The sequence below is a fragment of the Dendrobates tinctorius genome, unplaced genomic scaffold, assembly GCF_039654945.1.
Source record: "Dendrobates tinctorius isolate UK_male_01 unplaced genomic scaffold, ASM3965494v1 ptg000079l, whole genome shotgun sequence".
NCBI lineage: Eukaryota > Metazoa > Chordata > Amphibia > Anura > Dendrobatidae > Dendrobates > Dendrobates tinctorius.
In genome coordinates this window covers 29368708-29388159 of record NW_027361747.1, presented here as the reverse complement: position 1 = coordinate 29388159, position 19452 = coordinate 29368708, and positions in this window count along the sequence as shown.

Here is a 19452-nt window from a genome sequence, read left to right as displayed (position 1 = left end):
TGGAGATAGTGAATGGGCTACACACGCACACTTACACATAAAATGACTGAGTTAGTGAACGTGATAGGCCGCACTGAACAAAAGCGTTTTGAGGGAGCACCTAAAGCTGTGTAAATTGTGGATAGTCCTCATTTCTTGGGGTAGAACATTCCAGAGGATTGGCACAGCACGGGAGAAATATTGGAGTCAGGCATGGGAGGTGCGGATTAGTGCAGAGGTTAGTCGAAAGTCGTTTGCAGAGCGCAGCAGTCGGTTAGGCCGATAGACAGAAATGAGGGAGGAGATGAAGGGGGGTGCCGCACTGTGGAGAGCTTTATGGGTGAGAACAAGTACTTTGAATTAAATCCTATAATGAATTGGCAGCCAGTGTAATGACTGACGAAGAGCGGACGCGTCCGAGTACCGATTAGCCAGATGGATAACCCTGGCTGCTGCATTATGTATGGACTGGAGAGGGGAAAGTCAAGTAACGGGGAGGCCAATTAATAGAGCGTTGCAGTAATCCAGGCGGGAGTGGATCAATGCAACAGTGATCGTTTTAGTTGTTTCCATGTGAGAAACGGGCGGATTCTAGAGATGTTCTTTAGGTGTAAGCGGCAAGAGCGGGCAAGAGATTGTATATGGGATGTGAAGGAGAGATTGGTGTCAAACATAACACCCAGACAGCGCGCCTGCTGCAGGGGTGTTTTTGTGGTGTTACCCACGGAGAGGGAAATGTCAGATTTTAGGGAGGTTAGTAGACGGCGGGAGCAGAAGTAGTTCAGTTTTTGAGGTTACGTTTCAGATAGAGAGCGGACATGATGTTGAAGACTGCGGACAATCACTGGCGTTCTGTAGTACCGCAGAGTTAAGGTCAGGGGATGACGGAAATGTTCTCCAGCCGCTGACGGGAGGACATTCATGGTGATACGAGGCAGCTGAAAGATGCGCCATATCTTTTAACCCCTTCCCGACCAGTCACACAGCATATGCGTCATGAAAGTCGGTGCCAATCCAACCAATGACGCATAGGCTGTGTCATGACTTGATAGCCCCCCTGTGGGTCAGAACGATAGTAATATTTCATCAATGAAATTTGATGAAATATTACAATCCAGCCATGTCCGATGCTACAGTAGCATCAGACATGGCTGGAGACTGCGATCAGACCCTGTCACCCGTGGGGGGGTGTCTATCTGCCGCTGCTGTCATCTCCTCCCCCCCACTTCCCTCCGCTCCCCCCCAATCTTCTGATTCCCCCCCCCCCGTACCTCCTATGTCCCAGTGTCGCTCCCGGTGTCCCTCCTCCCTGGTCGCCATCTTCCAAAATGGCGGGCGCATGCGCAGTGCGCCCGTCGAATCTACAAAGCTGCAGATTCCATTCATTCATTTTGATCACTGTGATAAACTCTCACAGTGATCAAAATAAAAAAAAATAGTAAATTACCCCCCCCCCTTATCACCCCCATAGGTAGGGACAAATAATAAAATAAAGAAAATATTTTTATTTTTCTGTTAGGCTTGGGGTTAGGGATGTGTTGGGGATAGGGTTGTGGTTAGAGTTTGGGTTAGGGGTGTGTTGAGGTTACGGTTGAGTTAGAATTGAGGGGTTTCCACTATTTAGGCACCTCACGGAGTCTCCAAACATGACATGGCGCCACCACTGATTCCAGCCAATTTTGCGTTCAAGAAGTGAAACAGTGATCTCTCTTCCGAGCTCTGCCATACGCACAAACAGTGGTTTACCCCAACTGGAAAACAACTTTTGGGGTCCAATTTCTCCTGTTACCCTTGTGAAAATAAAAAATTGCGGGCTAAAAAATCATTTGAGGAAAAAAAATGTTTTACTGCGTTATAAACTTCTATGAAGCACTTCGGGGTTCAAAGTGCTCACCACACATCTAGATAAGTTCCTTGGGGGTCTCGGTTCCAAAATGGGGTCACTTGTTGGGGGTTTATACTGTTTAAGCACATCAGAGGCTCTGCAAACGTAACATGATACCCGCAGACCATTCCATCAAAGTCGGCATTTCAAAACGTCACTACTTCCCTTCCAAGCCCCGATCTTTGCCCAAACAGTGGTTCCCCCCCCCCCCACATATGGGGTACCAACATAATCAGGACAAACTTTTTGGCGTCCAATTTCTTCTGTTACCCTTTTGAAAATAAACTGCGGACTAAAAAATGATTTTTTGAGGAAAAAAAAATGATTTTTTATTTTCACGGCTCTGCGTTATAAACTTCTTGTGAAGAACTTGGGGGGTTCAAAGTGCTCACCACTCATCTAGATAAGTTCCTTGGGGGGATCTAGTTTCCAAAATGGGGTCACTTGTAGGGGAGCTCCCATGTTGAGGCACACAGGGGCTCTCAATAAGCGACATGGTTCAAGAAGTCAATTGGCCCTCCTTCCCTTCCGGGCCCTGCTGTGCGCCCAAACAGTGGTTTATGACCACATATGAGGTATTTGTGTACTCAGGAGAAATTGCTCAACAAATTTTAGGATCCATTTTATCCTGTTGCCCATGTGAAAAAGAAAAAATTGATTCTAAAAACAATTTTTTGTAAAAAAAAACAAAAAAAACTTTTTCATTGTTATGGATCAATTTGTGAAGCACCTGTGGGTTCAAAGTGCTCACTATGCATCTAGATAAGTTCCTTGGTGGTCTAGCTTCCAAAATGGGGTCACTTGTTGGGGTGCTTCAATGTTTAGGCACACAGGGGCTCTCCAAACGACACATGGTGTCTAACGATTGGCGCTAATTTTCTATTCAAAAAGTCGAATGGCGCTCCTTCCCTTTTCGGCCCTATCGTGCGCCCAAACAGTGGTTTATGACCCCATATGAGGTATCGGTGTACTCAGGAGAAATTGCCCAACAAATTTTAGGATCCATTTTATCCTGTTGCCCATGTGAAAATGAAAAAATTGATGCTAAATGAAAAATTAAAATGTCCATATTTTCCTTCCACGTTGCTTTAGTTCCTGTGAAGCACCTGAAGGGTAATAATGTTCTTGAATGTAGTTTTGAGTAGCTTGAGTGGTGCTGTTTTTAGAATGGTGTCACTTTTGGGTGTTTTCTGCCATATAGACCCCTCAAAGTGAATTCAAATGTGAGGTGGTCCCTAAAAAATGGTTTTGTAAATTTTGTTGTAAAAATGAGAAATTACAGGTCAACTTTTAACCCTTATAACTTCCAAAAAAAAATTTTTATTTCCAAAATTGTGCTGATTTAAAGTAGACATGTGGGAAATGTTATTTAGTAACTATTTTGTGTAACATAACTCTCTGGTTTAACAGAATACAAATTCAAAATTTGCGAAATTTTCGCCAAGTTTCCGATTTTTTTTTTTACAAATAAACGCAAAAATTATTGACCTAAATTTACCACTGCCATGAAGCCCAATATGTCGAAAAAACACTCACAATCGCTAGGATGCGTTAAAGTGTTCCTGAGTTATTACCTCATAAAGGGACACTGGTCAGAAATGCAAAAAATGGCCAGGTCTTTAAGGTCAAAATAGGTGGGGTCATGAAGGGGTTAACCTCTTCCCTCCTGGGTTAGTTTTGATAGTTGTGACTAAACCTCATTTTTCAAATCTGTCATGTCACTTTGTGATGTAATACCTTTGGAATGATCCGTCTGATCCTTATTTATTATGCTTACTTACATGGTGTCATCATATTCCGCAGCACTTTACAGATGTGGTCATGGCTGGGGGGTCTAGATTCCCAATCAATATGTCTTTTCGAATGTGGGAGGAAACTGGAGAACCTGGAGGAAACCCAAGCAAACATGGGGAGAACATAGACTCCTTGCAGTTCTTGTCCTTGGTGGTTGATTCTTGGATTGTTTTTATGACACATTGTACTTAATGTTAGTGGTAAATTTAGGTCAATAGATTTAGGTTTAATTATGAAAATATTTGAACATTTAGAAAAACTTGTAATTTTCAAACTTTGAATTTTTAGATTTTCAAACCTGACTGTCATAACAAAGTTTATGTTCCCTATCTCTACTTTACATCAGTATTGATGTAGAATTGGGTCTTAGTAACAAAAAGTTAGAAGTATCACAGAAAAAAAAACTGTAGAGGATGTGAGGAGGACCAGAGCCTTAAAAAAGCAACAGAAGGAAGAAAGATCTCCTTAAATATTAAAATGACATTGAAATTACTATTAAAAACACCTAATAGAACAAACGCACAACATATAAAGGTGATGAGGATAATCCCCATGCAGCAGAGGGCGCAGAGGCGACACATAAAATATCCCTTTAGACCCTAGGTCTAAATAGTCCCTACCTAAGCCACAGAGGTTGGCATCTTGAATGCCTCATTACTGCCCGAGAAGTGACTACATTTATCGAGGTGTAGTGGCCATTTTGACAACCTAAATGTGTAATTTTTCCAAGATATGCCATCCTAGTGCCCAGCTTGTGCCACTGGAGACATACACCGCAATACTTAAAGCGAATCTATTCATCAGGATTTTGCTAAGTCTTTGTGGTGCTCTGACCTCATCTTCATCATTGTGATTTTAATGACAGGTCACTGGTCCTTGTTTTCTTAAAAAAAAAAAAAAAAAAAAAATAATTAACTCCAGCAAAATGATGCCACTTGTGCAGTAGCACCTATCTGCAAGCGATGCTCTCAATGTGCGCTAGAACAGCCACAGGCCCGTCCCAAAGCACAAGAATTTCATTAACTGAAAACGGCAAAAAGATTAAACAACAACCACAAGACGCATTTTCATCGCCAGGTATCAGTTACACAGCGCTGACCTGACACTGTCTGTAGGTTACTGAGCACAATTCTGCTGGCTGGTTCCATTTAAGAGAATTCTCCCAACACAGTACCGCCATAAACGTAGATGTAAAGTTCTGTTTGAGCACATTGCTGGGCTCAGATCACAAGAATCACCATTTGAAGCTCTGATTTTGCTGAATTTATTTTGGGCACATGGTTGCTCTGCAGGACAAGAGGAACTCCAGAGAAGCCAGCCCATTTTGGAAACTGCAGCCTGTCAGGATACTCCTCTATGAGTAAAAAGGCTCGAGCATATTACTGTATTTTTGATCCAAGTGCGATCTGAGAAAATGGGGCAGTGCACATCTGATCTTTTTCCTCGGACTGAGATGGTCCATGCCAGTCAATGAGTCCGTGGAAAACACTGGACTGCACTTGGATGTCATCCGAGTGCAGTCTGATGTTCATTGATAGAGATGGGCAAACCCAGACAGAAATGTTCAGGGTTTCTACCAAACCTTCACTATTCGGGCATGACTTTTTCTGCTCAAGTCAGGAGAGAAAGAGAGCAAATTTTTTTTTTTCTTAGCAGCTCAGGAATTCATTATTTTCAATGGGGTTCTGGTGGAGGTTCAGGTACTGTTCTGGTACAAAACCAGAACTTCCACTGGTCCTTCCATCCCAACTCATGGACAGAATGGAGAAATTATTATTTTTCCATCTTCTTAACTAGGAGAATTGAAGCACACTATGATCGAACTTTGCTGTTGTCACCCCAGCCTAACAACGCTGAGTAGTTTTATTGTTACGAGGGGGCCTACATCGAGGGCATTTTCATATTTAACATTACATTACAATCTCTGCATCCTTCTAAAGAATGTTTGAAGGCTGAAGAAAAGATAAAACAAGGAAGGAAATGGTCACGTAGTACGCTGATGCTTATGTTTCACCAACTTTATGAAAAGCATTTGTCTTTACATGTACAGAATAGTGGCGAGCTGCACTTTACATCATAAACAATGTATACCCTTCTAAAGGTGGTGAAATGCGAGTACAGTTGTGCGACGGCTGACTTACCATCCATGGCTAGGCTCAGTCAAACTTTTAAAAACACTTTTTGATATTTTAAAATGTACTCCGCCAGCAGATGAAGATCGCTGCCCCGAGTTGTGACACGTACAGCGCACAATATTGTTGTGGAATAGAAAGAATCAGTAATTCTATTATTTCTATGGTTGATTTTACAACATTCACTGTTTAATATGTGCGAAGGTTAGGTTTATTTTACAGGTCACTATGATTACTGTAGTTCCAAATTTATATTTTTTATTGCTATTACACCATAGACTATTGTGGCAGTCACAGCAGTGTCAGGGGTAATATACGGACGCCCGCTACACACTTTCTCCTCTGATCGTTCACAGCAGAGGGAATCTGCAAGTGCCATGAGTGGTTCAGATAGTGATCACGTGCCAATCAGGTTCCAATGGTGTCTCAAGGACCTGGGCACATTGATGAAGGTTATGGAGGCACGGTGAGGAATGTGACCACCAGAGAAACCCAACAAGTGCCAACTTACATTTACAGTTGGTGGCTAGGAGGAGGAACACCGCATTAATGAGTCTGGTAGTCATGTCCTAACGTGGTCCGATTTGCTGACCTGATTTTTCAATTCAAATAATTGGGTCCACAAAAAAAAGTCAGTATACAGATCCCATCCGTGTGCTTTTAGGCAATAGCTCACTAATAAAGGCTTGGAAAACCTTTTTGCATACAAGAAAAATGAACGACACGCTGGTGGTAAAAATACACTGACCAATAATGGCTGAAAATTGGATACAGAACACTGATAAAAAATGGTGCATTTATTGTAGGCCCCCCCCCCCCCCCAAAAAAAAAGCTTGGCTTTATGGTGTATGCGATGCAAACATTACAGCTTTGTGTGTTCGTATCCAGTTACAATGAAGAATTATTCAATCCCCACCGGAAATGTCACTAATGAACCTTATTCCTCAGATTTCTGCTGCTTGTTCTTGTTTGATTTATTACAATGTTCAACACAATTACTACAACTAGTTATTCCAAATTCACCACAAAATGCCGCTTTTCCTGACTACTGCAGTCTCAGAATGATTCACCCTTTCATGACAAGAGTCTTTAATGCTTAAAGCACCTTTAGAGTGCATGTCCTGGTGCAAACATGATAACCAGACCCCAGCTTCTGTTCTGCCAGCATTCTTGGTAAATCTTCACTTATTCCTTGTGCAATGGCCTCCTATTCCCTAATATTCTTGGACTGTCAAAAGTGCTCCAGAAAGTTGAGATAATTGCCTTACAGTACAAACGTGGAAAAAGGCAAAATGCAAAAAAAATAAAAATAAAAAATGCGAAGGCAATGAAAGTTCCTAGGTATGAAGTTAAAGGGACTCTGTCAGCAAAGAATGACTGTTTAAACCAAGTACAGGAGCTTGGGGCTTCATGGCGGGGCCAAACATTTAAATACTCTGGCTCTATGAAGCCAGAGAAGTCAATTAAAGAAGAGTGGACACTAGGGTGACCGGATCTCATATGGGGGGGAAAAAAATGTCAGAATCTTGTCCGTCTGGACCCCACAAAACGATTCTCCTTTCCAGATATTGAGAGAGCCAAAATTTGAGCTCGATCAAACGACGTTAACCCGTGCCGCTCGTCGCTCAAAGTTTGAAAAAATCCAAATTGAGGTATTTTAAGATTTAGGTATTTTGCATAGTCTGTTAGACTATAAAGAATGTGACAACAACATTGCAGAAATAGCCCTGACCAAATTTTCAAACCATTTGTGGTATTTGAATGCAGAGTTGGTGGGATTATCGTTTTTTGATCCCACCATTACAGACAATGAAAAGTTGTTAATGGCTAATAAATTGCTCAGTAGCACAGATGAACCATCAGAGCACGCTAACCTACATGAGTTGATAATTTTACATAGTTATCTAATCTATTCTAGAGCTTTTGTTAAAGTAGTTTTTGAAACGTCAGAATATAACGCTCGGCATTTGCTTACAACTTGCAGGACATATTGCTTTTGTTCTTCATCTTTTGTCAGAAGGTCGTTAAAGTCGGTTACTTCCTACCTCTTAATTTTTCTTTCCTAACTTTTGGATTTACAACCCTAGCGTGCTCTGATGGTTCATCTGTGCTACTGAGCAATTTATTAGCCATTAACAACTTTTCATTGTCTGTAATTGTGGGATCAAAAAACGATAATCCCACCAACTCTGCATTCAAATACCACAAATGGTTCGAAAATTTGGTCAGGGCTATTTCTGCAATGTTGTTGTCACATTCTTTATAGTCTAACAGACTATGCAAAATACCTAAATCTTAAAATACCTCAATTTGGATTTTTTCAAACTTTGAGCGACGAGCGGCACGGGTTAACGTCGTTTGATCGAGCTCAAATTTTGGCTATCTCAATATCTGGAAAGGGGAATAGTTTTGTGGGGTCCAGACGGACAAAATTCCGACATCGATTTTTTGCGGTCACCCTAGTGGACACAGAGAGGGAAAACAAGCAGGTGGGAAGAAGTATTAAAATGATTGAGTGGTGGGACTTTGAACAATCTGTCCTGACAGTCTCTTTAAAGGAACACTGGCTACACTACTTGACGTCGAAGAATGAGGAGGCTATTGCCGGCTGTCACCAGATTCCTAAGGAGGGAAATCAAAAACCTCCGACAAAAAAAAAAAAAAAAATTTGGTGGCAGCAGGTGCTGAGGTCTGTTTGCACAGTAAGCTGTATGCTAAACATTGAATGTCTCCATACCCCAAGACATATAGTACAGCTCTACTGACCCAAAAGTGCCAGAAAAGTCACCTCTAGTACACTCAAAACCAAATTGTCAGAAAAGTTTTGGGATTCTATTCTGTGGAGTAATGGAACAAAACTGGAACTTTTTGGGCCTATGGTTCAGCACTGTGATTGAATAAGGAAGAATGAATAAGACACAGGGTGTACTTTTCAGCATATCTCCAAAAATAGCGGTGGCTCAGTGATGCCTACTGTGACGTACAGTGGTTCCTCAACACCTACAGTGAACCCTGCTATTTGTACAGTGATACCTACAGTGAACCCTGTGGCACTGGCTATGTGATGCCTACAGTGAAGAATTGTGGTTTGCTTGGTAATACTTAGTGACGCATGGTGGTCACCCAGTGATGGCTACAGTGGAACATGGTGGTGGCTCAGCAATACCTACAGTGAATCCTGGCAGTGACTCAGTGCTTTGATTTCTCTGGGACTGGTATCTTGCAGCATGTGGAGGGCAAAAAGGAGATTTTTGTGTACTCACCGTAAAATCTCTCTCTCTTAGCCTTTAATTGGGGGACAAAGAACCGTGGGGTGTTATGCTGCTGTCCACTAGGAGGCGACACTATGCATAATCTGAAAAAGATTAACTTTGGCTCCTCCTCTGCAGCATACACCCCTGGACGGCGTCAGCCTTCTCCAGTTTTGTGCCAAAGCATAAGGAGGAACGTAACCAAATAACATAACCATGCCTGTAAGAAGGCTACTATGTACGAGCTCAAAGAACAATATGAGAACTCAACAGTAAACAACGGCCCGTAAGGGCAACAGGGTGGGAGCTGTGTCCCCCAATTAAAGGCTAAGAGAAAGATTTTACGGTGAGTACACAAAAATCTCCTTTACTCTGTCACCTAATTGGGGGACACAGAACCGTGGGACGTCCCAGAGCAGTCCCTGGGTGGGAAGCAGTGGACGAATATTGTGTTGACAGTTCCCTAGACTTGGGGTACTGCCGCCTGCAGAACCAGCCTACCCAGGCTCGCATCCGCTGAGGACTGGGTATGAACACACTAGTGTTTCGTAAACGTGTGTAGGCTAGTCCAAGTGGCCGCCTTACACACTTGTTGTTTCGAAGCCTGATTCCGAATGGCCCAGGAGGCCCCTACTGCCCGTGTAGAGTGTGCCGTGATACCGGCCGGAAGAGGGGAACTGTTAAGTCGGTAGGCCTCATGTATGGTGGACTTGATCCACCTGGCAAGGGTAGCCTTGGAAGCCGGCAACCCCTTGCGACTACCTTCCGGAAGAATGAAGAGGGAATCAGATTTCCGGAAAGGTGCAGTCCTGGACACGTAAATCCGCAATGCTTTGACGAGGTCAAGCGTATGCAGAGCCTTCTCCACTCTATGAACCGGAACCGGGCAAAGGGAAGGCAGTGAAATCTCCTCATTAAGGTGAAAGTTGGACACAACCTTCGGAAGGAAGGATGGTACCGTGCGGAGAACCACCTTGTCCTGGTGAAAGGCTAGGAAAGGCCGTCTGCAGGAAAGTGCTGACAATTCCGACACTCTGCGTAATGAGGTGATCGCCACTAGAAAAACCACTTTCTGAGACAGAGGAGTTCCACTCTCCATTCTAAGAGGTTCGAAGGGTGGAGCTTGCAATGCTGTCAGGACCAGATTGAGGTCCCACGTATCCAGCAGACGTTTGTAGGGAGGAATCAATCGGGAAACTCCCTGGATGAAAGTCCTTACTTGCGGTTTAATAGCAATGCGCTTTTGAAAAAGGACTGAAAGCGCCGACACCTGACTCTTAAGCGAACTTAAGGATAGCTTGGCATCTAGGCCCGATTGAAGAAAACCTAGTACCTTCGGGAGGGAATAAGGGAGTGGGACTTGTCCATGAGATTCGCACCAAGAAAAGAAAGCTCTCCAGGTACGATAATAGAGCTTGGCGGAGGCAGGCTTCCTTGCCCTGATCATAGTTGCAATGACTGCCGGTGAAAAACCTGCCTGGGTTAGAATCCAGGTTTCAAGGGCCATGCCGTCAAATTGAGAGCCCCTGAATTCTGGTGGAAGAATGGACCTTGAGACAGAAGGTCGTGACGGTTGTCGGGTAGACGCCAGGGGGCGTCTGCCGTAAGTTGGACGATGTCGGCGTACCATGTACGTCTGGGCCAGTCTGGCGCGATGAGGATGGTCGGAACTCCCTCTTGCTTGATCTTCCTCACGACCCTGGCGATTAGGGGGAGGGGTGGAAAAATGTACAGGAGTCGGAACTGGGACCAGTCCTGGACCAGGGCATCCGCTCCGAGCGACCGCGGGTCGTGTGTCCTGGCCATGAAATTGGGGACCTTGGTATTGAGATGGGATGCCATTAGGTCCACCTCCGGGGTTCCCCAGCGTTAACAGATCTGGTAAAAAATCTCGGGATGGAGAGACCACTCCCCCGAGTCCATTCCTTGCCTGCTGAGAAAGTCTGCTTCCCAGTTTTCTACACCCGGAATGTGTACCGCAGAAAGTACCGACCTCGTGTCTTCCGCCCAGCGGAGGATATGAGCCACTTCTCTCATCGCCTGGGCGCTGCGGGTCCCGCCTTGGTGGTTCACGTATGCCACAGCCGTGGCATTGTCCGACTGTATCCGTATGTGCGAGGCTGAAAGCAAGTGATGAAAGGCTCTCAGTGCCAAGAGGATGGCCCTGATTTCCAGAACATTGATGGGCAATGTCACTTCCCTCGGTGACCACTTGCCCTGTGATGTAGGTGCACCGCCCCCCAGCCTGTCAGGCTTGCATCGGTAGTCAGGATCTTCCATTGTCCTGAGAGGAATGGCTTCCCTCGTGTAAGCGAGGTTGGTTTGAGCCACCAATGCAGGGACCTCCTGGTTGATGACGTCAACCTGAACTCCCTGTCGAGGGAGAAGGGGTTCCTGTCCCAAGATCTGAGTAAGGCTAGTTGAAGGACCCTGAGGTGAAACTGGGCAAATGGCACTGCCTCTATTGCTGCTGCCATCCTGCCGAGGACTCTCATGGCAAACCGGAGAGATCGAGGAGGACTGCGGAGTGTGCGAACTCCCAGACGGATGGCCAGTGTCTTGTCCTTGGGAAGGAGCACCAGGCCCCTGGCGGTGTCGAATACCATTCCCAGGAATGTTAAGAGTCCGAGTTGGGATAGTCGACGATTTCTGTAGGTTGACTAGCCATCCCAGGCGACTCAGTGTCTAGTGTGATTGAGACACTGACCTCGCAGTCTTTGAAAGTGGGAGACTTGATGAGGAGGTCGTCCAGGTACGGGACAACTAGGATGCCTCTTGAGTGCAGGACATCCATGGTGGCCGCCATGACGTTGGTGAACGTTCTTGGAGCCGTGGCGAGTCCGAACGGAAGGGCGACAAACTGGTAGTGGTTTTGGTTGACCGCGAACCTGAGAAACCTTTGGTGGGCGGGAGCAATTGGTATGTGGAGATACGCATCCTGTATGTCTATGGAGGCGAGGTATTCTCCCTGGTCCATGGATGCAATGATGGACCGGAGGGACTCCATGCGGAAATGACGGACCCGTACGTAATTGTTGAGCTGTTTTAGGTCCAGTATGGGTCGGACGCCGCCTCCTTTCTTGGGGACTACGAACAAATTTGAGTAGAATTCTCGGAATCTCTCGTTCGCGGGAACCGGCACAACTCCTGATTGAAGGAGAGAGGAAACCGCTTGGTGGAAAGCACGAGCCTTTTCTGGTGGTATTGGAGGAATAGAAAGGAAGAACCGGTTCGGTGGAACGGAAGTGAACTCTATCTTGTATCCGGAAGACACTATTTCCCTGACCCACCTGTCTTCTGTAATAGGCAGCCAGACTTGCTGAAAGAGTAAAAGTCGGCCGCCTACTGGTGGGGTGTCTTCCGGAGGTCGCTAGTCATGATGAAACGAAGTTCTGAGGTTTTCCTCCCTTGGGTTTCGCTTGGCCTGCTTTCGACTGCCAAGCCCTGTCCGGTCGCTGCTGCGTCCGTGGGTTGTCTCTGCGTGGAAAACGGTTACGGTTTTGCACTGGGCGCGAAACGGACCAGCCCGAGGAATTCCGAAAGGATCGGAATCGCGTCTGGTTTCTTCGTTTAAACGTGCGTTTCGGTTTTAGTTGAGGGAGAGAGGTACTCTTACCCCCAGTGGCATTGGCTATCATGGTGTCCAACTTTTCGCCGAAAAGTCTTCCAGTAAAATACGGAAGTCGCGTGAGGGACTTCTTTGATGCCGCATCCGCTTTCCATTCTCGCAGCCAGAGGATGCGTCGGATCGTGATGGCGTTTGATGCTATTCCCGCTACACCTCTGGCGGAATCCAGGGCTGCATGAATCATGTAGTCTGCTACCACTGCTATCTGGACCGCTTGGTCCGAGAGCTCAGGATTTGAAACCAGAAGACCCTCCTGTAGTTTTTTGGCCCAAGCCAGGATGGCCTTGGCTGCCCAAACTGAAGCAAACGCAGGGCCCAGAGAGGCGCCTGCCGCTTCGAAAATAGAACGAGCCATGCGTTCTACTTGCCGGTCTGCTGCGTCCCTGAGGGTTGAGCTATCCGGCAGAGAGAGTAAAGTCTGCGCTGCTAGCCTAGAAACCGGAGGGTCCACTTCAGGTGGATCTGTCCATTGTTTGGTGTCTTTCTGTGGGAAGGGGTACTTCGCTTCCAAATATTTGCGATTTAGCAAATTTTTTCTCAGGCTGCGCAAACTGTTTGGTAAGTATTTTCTCAAACTCATGGTGATTAGGGAAGACCTTAGGTGGTTTCTGAACACTTTCGAAGCAAATCCTATGTTCTGGGACTTCCGGGGCCGACTCTGGAATTTTTAGCACCCGATAAATGGCAGAAATTATGTCCTCAACTAGCGCTGTATTGCTAGGGGGAGAAGGTACCACAGACCTGACCGTTTCGTTATCTTAGTCGGAGTCACAGATGCCCTCCGAATCCTGTGCTTCGCTAAGGTGATCCCTGGAGGGCGACCTGGGGCGGGGGTCTTCTGTGGTGGGGGATCCCTGTGGTAAATTGCACTGTGTCTGTGGCAGGGGACTGCCCAGGAGACCTGGAATGACGTTGTCTCTCCCTGGAGGGGGACGACCTTGTGCTATAGTGCGACTCAGGTGATCGAGACCTGTGGGTCCGCTTACGTCTGTGAGAGTCGGAAGCAGCATGTTCCTGAGACAAGCTGTCCGTTTGCTGAGTACCGTCCATAGCCGGGGCCCGACTCTGCAGATCTTGCAGTAATGTAGCAGTTAGGTTGTCTATGGACTGTGACATAGACTGAGACATCCGAGTTGCCCATTCCGGCGTGGCCTGTGACACTGAAGCGTCAGTAGGGACTCCCTGGGGTTCTGACCCAGAGTTCTGGATGCAGTCCCGGCAGTGCGGATACGTGCTGCCACTAGGGAGCGTGGCTTTGCAGGCTGTGCAGAATGCATAGAAACATTCCTGCCTGGTTCTCTTCCGTGAGCCCGGCATAGTGCACAGAGGCTGGCTATAAGGGATCGTACAGGGGTGGCTACGCAGAGGGAACCCACAGAGAGCCTTATAGGAAGTATAGATTCACAGCTGAGTAATGAGAACCCAGCTGTGAGCTTACCCCACCGGTGTGCCCCTAGGTCCAGCGCCGACAGATCCCAGTTCTGTGCCCCCCGGAGACCGCTGTGATGCTGCTCTCCTGGATCTCATCCAGAAAAAATGGCCACCGGGACTCTGAGGAGAGGGAGGAGGGGGCGGAGAGCTGAAAAGGGCGCGCTGGGCTGTGTAAAAACGCGATTTTTCTGCCTCAATCCGCCCCTTCTATGACACTCCAGCGTGTCATTTTGGTCATCCGGGGGGCGGGGAAAAGGCGGCGACTTCGGCTAGGCCGAAGCCGCGGTCTAAATTAGAGGCCTGATGCCCAGGAGGGCTCCAGAGCGATGCGGTAGTCCGGGGGGGGGGGGGGGCGGATTTGTACCAGACCCCCCCAGAATGGTCGACTGGATAGCGGTGGGGATAGCAGGGGTAGCGGTTTCTGTATGGGGGGCCCCTGAAGCGCTATGGAGCCGCTGCTGTTGCAGAGACAGGGACGCAGAAAAGCCCTGTCTCTGCTGTGCCATCCAGACCGCACCCTCCCCCGGCCCCAACAGGATCCCTCAGCCGGCCTGGGGTCCCTGGAAGCTGCGGAATGCTGCCTGATCTCCGACCCTACCTGAGGCTTCTCAACCTAATGCCCCCTGCGGGGGATTAGGGAGGGTGCGTCTGTCACCGTCAGGGGGTCTTCATCCTCGCCTCAACCTCAACCCAGACCCCTTAAAGGGGTTGGGGAAGGAGGGGGGTCTCGACCTCGAACCAGGACCCGAGGGACTGGGGAGGGAGCGACATGGGGAATAGCCACCTCGACCTCAACCGGGTACCCCTAATAGGGGACCGAGGAGGGAGCCATGCCGGGAGTCTCGCTGGAGACCCACTTATCTTCATCTGTATTTCCGGACGAAAAAAGGAAAAAAACGGAAGAAAAAAGGTGTGCCTCCTTGCAACACTAAGCAAAAACTGGAGAAGGCTGATGCCGTCCAGGGGTGTATACTGCAGAGGAGGAGCCAAAGTTAATCTTTTTCAGATTATGCATAGTGTCGCCTCCTAGTGGACAGCAGCATAACACCCCACGGTTCTGTGTCCCCCAATTAGGCGACAGAGTAATGCATTTACTCAAGAATCAAGAGATGTTAGTAGAAAACATCATGGCTTCCGTAAGAAAGCTTGAGCTTATGCAAATGTTCCCAAGAATACCTCAGAGTTCAGCAAGGCTTGATGTCAGGATGAAGTCCTGGAAGATTCTGGAGAAGCCACCAGAGTTGCCTCACTTAAACACCACAGAAAATTTTTGGTGGGATTTGAAGAAGGCGGACACAGCCCACAAACACAAGATTAACTAAGTTCCCCCTGCTTGTTCTAGATTGTCCGGTTTATTGTAAACAGCAGTACTTTTTCTGAATAATCTTGGTAACTGCTGAAGTTTTAAGCCACAAGCACACATTCAGTATTTGGTGAGTTTTTTTTTTTTTTACTCCAGTATTTGTAAGCCAAAACAATGAGTAGAACAGTCAGAGGAAAAGCATAATAGAAACATTTGCGCCCCTTCTGCATTTATCACGCACTCCTGGTTTTGGTTTACAAATACTGGGGTAAAAAACTCACCAAATACTGAATGTGTGCATGTGGCCTTAAAGTTACTTCCCAGGTAGTGGGCATGATATAAAAAAAAAAAAAGTCAAACAGTGGAATAGGCTTTACCATGCACTGTGGTGGGGTTGTTTTGTAGGTCAAACAAATTATAAATAAAAAAAAACCCACAATAAAACACTGATCCATAGGCCAATTGGACAAATCAGAACCCAGCAATCAAACATTGAGAAGCAGTAGGAAATAGGATTTATAATACTGCACATAAAGAATAATCCCCCCACATAATTTTGACAATGAAGGTGAAAACTGTATCATGCAGTTTTATCCCAGAAGAAATTGGCATAGGAGGCTTCTTTCAATCTGACTATAGCTCACAGGAGGGATTAAATTAAAGGTTGTTTTTTCAGCTAGTGGCCAACCCACAATGGCATTGAATGTAGCATTCAAATGAAAGCTATTTAGCTGATTTACCAGCCACACACTTATGGTAAGGGCTGTGCCCTTCTTTAATGAAAGGATTCTGATACATCTTCCTTTATGCTTCTGTTCAGACCAGTAGTTGGGAAAAGCCACAAGTAGTAACCTCCTTGTACATTAGTCTTGAATGTGGGTGGTTGCTACCTAAGGCCCAGGGCTTGTAATATGCCACAAAGTGGTGATTGAGGTAGGGGAAAAAAAAATCAAGTGGTGCCAGAAAACACACTTGTATGGCACGTTTTAGCCAGAGAACGGAGCTATCCCCTAGCAGGGCCATTTCTTGTTGGATGTCCAGGTATCTCCGTAAGTGTTCCCTTTTTTGCCTGATGAGGGTAACAGGCTTTGTAGCTCATGATTTTATATATTATATAAAAATTAAAATGCAGAATACTCAGGGGGGCAGCAGAAAGTAAACAGTAAAATCTGGACACTTTAAACGTAACTTGAAAGATTTCCCAAGACCCCCAAATGGCAACAATGTATTTATTGCTACCTTTATACACTTCCGAACAAGCCCATTTTATTGTCTTATTGATTTCTTCAGAAGCAAAAAAGGGGAATTAAAATAATTCAATTTCCAGGTAGTCCTTCAGGACAGCACACCAGGAGGCCCCTCCAACTCTACCGGCCAGCATTTTGCAAAGTACCAAAGAAAGATGGATGCAAGTGGTCTATACAAGTCACTGGGAACTCATATGCAAGATAAACATTTTACCCTCCCACAGCTCAATCTCAAGCCATGACGACTTAATGAATGAACTATGCAGGAAGATCGATCTTGTGTAAGCCTACATGAGACCTCGGCATAAGTTAAACTCTGAAGCCCAATCATGAAGCCCTGTGCAAATATGAAATGCGGGAAACTGAATTCAAACCATGAGACGTAGTCCAGGCACAAGGCCTAACTTTAGCCGAGGGGTCCAAGACCTAGCTTCTATATCTGAAGCCAGACTTCAGCACGAGACCTGGCTTCAGCATAAAGCCATGTGGCTAGCATCAAGTCACTCAGCCATCAGTGGCTGTATTAGTGTGGACTCAAAGGAACCGGGGTGGTGGTGGGGGAATCTCGGCCTACCATTCCCCCCTGACTCTCTGTGTAGTGGTCCCTCAGCCAGCCGGTGCACTTTCGGCAATAATGAAGTGTTCTTGCTTGTGACGCCGCTTCCCTCCATGATGAACTGTTGGCATTACTGGCTACTGCTGTTCTTCTATTGGTATCTGGAGGTGAAGGTTATGAGGAAGGAAGAGGTGAAGCTATGGGATGGTGTAGAGGCAGCACAGGTAAGTAAACTTTGGAAATGTTGTCTCGAAGGGCTACTCAGAGAGGTGTCAGCCCCAGACTGCTTGGTAGGGAAGGAATGCCCAGGAGTTTGTACACTGCTCAAAAAAATAAAGGGAACACTTCAACAACAGAATATAAATCCAAGTAAATCAAACTTCTGTTGAATCAAACTGTCCACTTAGGGCCCCGTCACACATAGCTATCTCGCTAGCGAGATCACTGCTGAGTCACAAGTTTTGTGACACAACAGCGATCTCACCAGCGAGATCGCTGTGTTTGACAGCGATCAGCCCCCCCTGCTGGTATCGCTGATCGCTGTAGAAAGCCCAGGACTTTTCTTTGGTCGCTGGTCTCCCGCTGGCCAGCACGCATCACTGCGTGTGACAGGCGGGAGACCAGCGATCAGCTGGTAACTAACGTGCACATCGGGTATCTGAGGGACGCACATCCCTTGGATACCCGATGTGTATGTTAGTTACCAGCTCCCTGCATCAGCGCGCTGGTAACTAACGAACACAGCGACGCCGCCCGCTCGGGGTTGCTGTGCTGATCGCTGGTGAAGCTGTCTGTTTGACAGCTTACCAGCGATCCTGACACGTTGATATCATTGTCAGGATCGCTGGTGAGTCGTTATGTGTGACAGGGCCCTTAGGAAGCAACACTGATTGACAATCAATTTCACATGCAGTTGTGCAAATGGAATAGACAACAGATGGAAATTATTGGCAATTATCAAGACACCCTCAATAAAGGAATGGTTCTGCAGGTGGGGACCACAGACCACATCTCAGTACCAATGCTCTCTAGCTGATGTTTTGGTCACTTTTGAATGTTGGTTGTGCTTTCACACTCATGGTAGCATGAGACGGACTCTACAGTCATGGCCAAAAGTTTTGAGAATGACACAAATATTATATTTTCACATGATCTGCTGCCCTCTGGTTTTTATGTGTGTTTGTCAGATGTTTTTATCACATACAGAAATATAATTGCAATCATATTATGAGTAACAAAAGGTTATATTGACAGTTAGAATGAGTTAATGCAGCAAGTCAATATTTGCAGTGTTGACCCTTCTTCAGGACCTCAGCAATTCTCCCTGGCATGCTCTCAATCAACTTCTGGATCAAATCCTGACTGATAGCAGTCCATTCTTGCAAAATCAATGCTTTTATTTTGTCTGAATTTGAAGGTTTTTGTTTGTCCACCGTCTCTTGATGATTGACCACAAGTTCTCAATGGGATTAAGATCTGGGGAGTTTCCAGGCCATGGTCCCAAAATCTCTATGTTTTGTTCCCTGAGGCATTTAGTTATCACCTTTGCTTTATGGCAAGGTGCTCCATCATGTTGAAAAAGGCATTGTTGATCGTGTTGATCGCCAAACTGCTATTGGACAGTTGGGAGAAGTTGCTCTTGGAGGACATTCTGGTACCATTCTTTATTCATGGCTGTGTTTTTAGGCAAGACTGAGAGAGAGCCCATTCCCTTGGCTGAGAAGCAACCCCACACATGAATGGTTTCAGGATGCTTGACAGTTGGCATGAGACAAGACAGGTGGTAGCGCTCACCTGGTCTTATCCGAATAAGCCGTTTTCCAGATGTCCCAAACAATCGAAAAGGGGATTCATCAGAGAAAATGACTTTACCCCAGTCCTCAGCAGTCCACTCCCTGTACCTCTTGCAGAATATCAGTCTGTCCATGATGTTTTTTCTGGAGAGAAGTGGCTTCTTTGCTGCCCTCAAGACCAGGCCTTGCTCCAAGAGTCTCCGCCTCACAGTGCGTGCAGATGCACTCACACCTGCCTGCTGCCATTCCTGAGCAAGCTCTGCACTGCTGGTAGCCCGATCCGCAGCTGAAACACTTTTAAGAAACGGTCCTGGCGCTTGCTGGTCTTTCTTGGGCGCCCTGGAGCCTTTTTGGCAACAAGGGAACCTCTCTCCTTGAAGTTCTTGATGATGCGATAGATTGTTGACTGAGGTGCAATCTTTCTAGCTGCGATACTCTTCCGTTAGGCCATTT